Genomic DNA, 4,478 nt, shown 5'->3' with positions numbered 1-4,478 from the left:
TACAGAAACTAGACAACTGCACAAATGAATATCAACAACAGATGATGGAAGGTGCTTAAAGGAAACACACAGGATACCTTTCAGCAGGCAACAGGGCTTGCGCCCTCCCTCACTGGTCCATGTACTCCACCTGTGAAGGGTGAGAAGTCAGCTGGAGGAGCTCTGAACACCTGGCCAGGCAGATTCAAAGGGAGAGAAGTAAGAGCAGGAGCCCTGTTTCCAATGTAGAGTAGGGGTCAGGGAAGGACTTCCAGAGGAAGCAGTGCTGATGCTGAACCCTGAAGGATAGATCACACATAGCTAGGCAAAGAGGGAATAGCACATGCAAAGGCTGCATGGAACATCTGAGGCGCTGGAAGACAGCCAGGGTGGCTGGAGAGGAGCAAGGCCACACAAGTCCTAGAGGGATTTGATTCGGAGTGGGGAATCTCTGGCCCATGCTTATACCACCACCAAGAAGGAGGCCCTTATTTTATCATCCATTTAAAAATGTTTCCTTTGCACTTTGGAGTCTGTTTTGGGCAGGTATTGGGTGAGGAATTTGAGAAAACAAACGTATAAAACAAACCCAGGCTGCAGCTAATTAAGAGGAGGTTGCAGAAGAGCCGTTGGCAAGGCACCGCTTGCAGCAGACAGAAAACATATGGAGTATTTGGACATCTCCTAGGAGCGTGCAAGAGGTTAGTGGGGGAACGCTACTTCCCACTTCCTGGCAGAACAGATAAGGACACAGCCAGACACAGACCAGGGGCAGAAAATGGGTCAAGCCCATTTGTCAGGAGTCACTAGGACTTCCTGCCAGTGAGGGATACAAAGACAGGTGCCTCTCTAACATGGAGCCAGCTGGGTGGGCATCATGACTGAGGACAGAGGAGGCTGTTTCCAATGCCAGGGCAGCACAGGGAAATGGGGTGAGCAGGAAGGTGGAGAGGGGGAAGGACATACCTGTTCAGTGGTCAGCCCTACACACCTTCCGGTTTCAACCCATAGGCAGTGGTCTTGAGCCTGCCTGCTGTCCAGTGTAGCCTCAGATAGCAAGGATCCAGGAGAGGCAAAGAGCCCACCACTAGGGGCAGAGAGCGTGAGGGTGTTGGGATGAAGGCTCGATACCTGAACCCTGTGACTAAGCCACCCCCTGATTGTTTCTCAAAGAAGGGGTGGGCACACACAAAAGACAAGGGCCAATGGGACCAGGGTATTCATCAATCTTAGTCTTAGGGGCTTAGTGTCTGAGACACTGCGGAGACTCTCCAGTACGACAGATCCTGACTGAGAAGAGGGCCTGGGTCAAGGACCTCAGGGATTCATCTCCCAGCTTCCCTCTCCAGGGTTCAGGCTGTGGGGTTAAAGCTGGTTTACCAGCTAGACACCTAGTTACACATGGAGAAAGTGGACCAGGAAGAGAGGACAGCCAGACCTCTACCAGGCCACCCATCACTGGGACAGTGGCTCCAGGTCTGGCTGCCATGAAGAGAAGACGGAAGAAAGGAAAAGAAGCAGACTGCTCTCGTGGGAAAGATGACATGGACAGAGTGCATGGAGCCCCATCAATGAGTAAACTACTGGTGAGTATGTGTTCTTGGAAGCGCGCAGTGAGATGACCCCTGCCCTTGCCCTCATCCTCGCCATCATGCATCCTATCACAACAACACTGTTTGTGTCGGGTCCCCACCCTTCTCTCCCCTTCCACCTTCTTAGGAACTTGCTGCCATCAATTACACCTTTTATTTTCCAAACATCCACCAGCTCTTCTTAACTGGGTCATTTCTATCAGCATCTGGACACTCCCAAGTCTCTCCCATCCTCAACAAATGACTAAATCATTCCCTTGACCCCCACATGTTAGGGAACTGTTGACTAAAACTGCCTGCCTTGGCCAGGCATGATGATAACCACTTGCCTGAGTTGTCTTGCAACAGGAAGTCTGATAAAAAATGTGGAGTTTCTAACCGGGAGAATTTGGGAGGGGACAAAGAGAAGGGAGGAGACCATACATCCTACCAACCTCCCAGAAACCCTCACGCTGGAATCCAACTGGGCTGAGAGATGTGTGCACAACCAGGGAGGGCCCTGAGTCAGACCAAATATGGGCCCAGCAAGATGAGCGGCTAGAGAAAACCAGAAAAGTAACCCCATTACAACAAAACCTGGGACTGTGAACCACAGGGCAGAGCAGTTCTCCTGGGTTCCCTTACCTAGCTGCTTTCCACCTGGGTGCCCGTTCCCAATAAAGGCTTTTGCTTTGTCAGCACTTGTGTCTCCTCGGACAATTCATTTCCAAGTGTTAGACAAGAGCCTATTCTCAGGTCCCGGAAGGTGCTCCCCTTCCTGTAATGTACATACCCTCTCCATGGACAGCACTCATCTCCAAAGTCAGTCTACATTTTCTGTGTCCATTTTCTCACCTTCCAAGTCCTGACTCGCTTCTCTTCTGTGCACTCTGATCTGGCTTTGCTTTCATCGTTCTGCTGACAAACCTGCCGCTAAATCCACCAGTGGCGGCATGGCCCTAAACGGCACACGCAGCCCTGCCCCTCTCCATCTCTGCAGCATGCGGCCTGTTGACCACTGCGCCTTTGCTAGGACCCTCCGGCTTTTCACCCACTTCCCTGGTAGCTTCTTCCCTATCTCCTTTCCCCAGACTTTGTGCTGCCTCCACAGCCCCTCCTCCCATAGACAGGGGTTTTCAACACTGGCTGCATATTAGAGTCACCTGGGGACCTTTTGGAGAAGGCAATGGCACCCCACTCCTGCACTCTTGCCTGGAAAATCCCATGGACGGAGGAGCCTGGATGGCTGCAGTCCGTGGGGTCGCTAGGAGTCGGACACGACTGAGCGACTTCACTTTTACTTTTCACTTTCGTGCATTGGCAAAGGAAATGGCAACCCACTCCAGTGTTCTTGCCTGGAGAATCCCAGGGACGGGGGAGCCTGGTGGGCTGCCGTCTATGGGGTCACACAGAGTCGGACATGACTGAAGTGACTTAGCAGCAGCAGCAGGGGACATTTTACAAAGTACCAGCACCTGACTGCTCCTAATTAAAGCAGAGTCATAGAGAGGTCAGATGTGGTAGCTTTAACAACTCCAAAGTGATTCTGAAGGTGCAGCCAGGGTTTCAAGTCATTGCCCTGTGTGATTTCTTTCATGCCTCAAACTTTGTGGCCATCTGGGTACTAGTAGTCAGGCCCTATCTGCAGGCTCTGAGATGTCCAGAAATACCTTTGCTTCCCCAAAGGCAACAGGCCAGATGTCATCTTATACCGGAAATTGATTCCTCTCAGCTTTTGCAGAAACCATTCCAGAGTCTAATACACTTATGTAATGCTAAAGTCATTTATCTATATATAATCTACCTTCACATTTCCATAATGAATTAATTGGGAAGACATTTTCCTTCTGGCCTAAGGAAGACTTTAGTAGCATATCCAGAAGCAGGTTTATTATTTTTATCTCTTGAATTATGAATGAAAAAAATCTAGAATGCTAAAATACCTATGACTAAATCATGACGCTTTGTTTTGGTTCTCTGTCTCTCTCTCTCACACACAAGGGAAAAAAAGTCGCTGCTTTCTGCTTCCTGGTGCCCTGACCCTGATCCTGCCCCTCCTACGAGTCTATTCATCACACTGGAATGTGATTACCTGTCTCCCCAGCCAGACTCCAAGGCCTTTGAGGGAAGGGACCATGTCTTAGTCATCACTGCATCATCCATGCCTACCATTGTGCCTAGCAAAGGGTAAGAGTTTGTTGAATGAATGAATAGAATTTTACAGAATAAGCCACCACTCTGGTTATTTCTCCTAAATTGATTCATAAGGAGGAGACATAAGCTCTCAGCTTAGAAGCCATAATTGGAAGGCAGACTTGTATTGTCTGCAGATAGGATACGCTCCTCCTCTGGGCATAAACTTGAAGGAGGGTCTTGTAGAGAATCCCAAGCCTGGCACACATGAGAGTCACTTGGATGGCTGGTGAAACTTATCCTGATCTCACTGGGATAAGGAACCTGTCTTTTCACACACTCCCACTGGCTGCAGACCAGAAATGGAGGACAGTCTGGCACTCCTCAAAGGCAAAGTTTCCTTTACTCAAATATTTGGGAAATAAACTGAGGGGAAAAACACTGAAACAAGGAAATTCACAAGTAACCCAGGTAGGAGACAATTTTCTGCAGTGAGACTTGTCCCAGCACCACTTGCTGGGGTGGAAAGCAAAAACTGGGCACAGAAGTGATGCTATAGATGGTGTACAGGGGCTCACCAGTCTGGCAGCCTCCCTTATGAGACAAGGAGACCCCATGTCTCCCCGGGGAGATAAACTTAAGGGGTTCCCACAACCCCCTCCTCAGTTTTGATAGTTTGCTAGAAGAGCTCCCAGAATTCAGGAAAACAGTTTATTTACTATTTATTGCCAGTGCAGATGACCACCCCATGGCAGAAAGCAAAGAACTGAAGAGCCTCTTGATGAAAGTGAAAGA

The 4,478-nt window shown here is 49.5% G+C and overlaps 1 long non-coding RNA gene across 1 annotated transcript; it reads left to right on the top strand.

Moving 5' to 3' along the window:
- The first annotated feature begins 544 nt into the window (after window positions 1-544).
- Window positions 545-3,682, top strand: LOC123332624. The gene is made up of 3 exons (XR_006549531.2): window positions 545-680; window positions 1,329-1,565; window positions 3,552-3,682. It is a non-coding gene; the product is annotated as an uncharacterized LOC123332624 (long non-coding RNA).
- Window positions 3,683-4,478: the final 796 nt, after the last annotated feature.

The sequence above is a fragment of the Bubalus bubalis genome, chromosome 3, assembly GCF_019923935.1.
Source record: "Bubalus bubalis isolate 160015118507 breed Murrah chromosome 3, NDDB_SH_1, whole genome shotgun sequence".
Classification (NCBI taxonomy): domain Eukaryota; kingdom Metazoa; phylum Chordata; class Mammalia; order Artiodactyla; family Bovidae; genus Bubalus; species Bubalus bubalis.
This window is presented reverse-complemented; position numbering and strand designations above follow the sequence as displayed.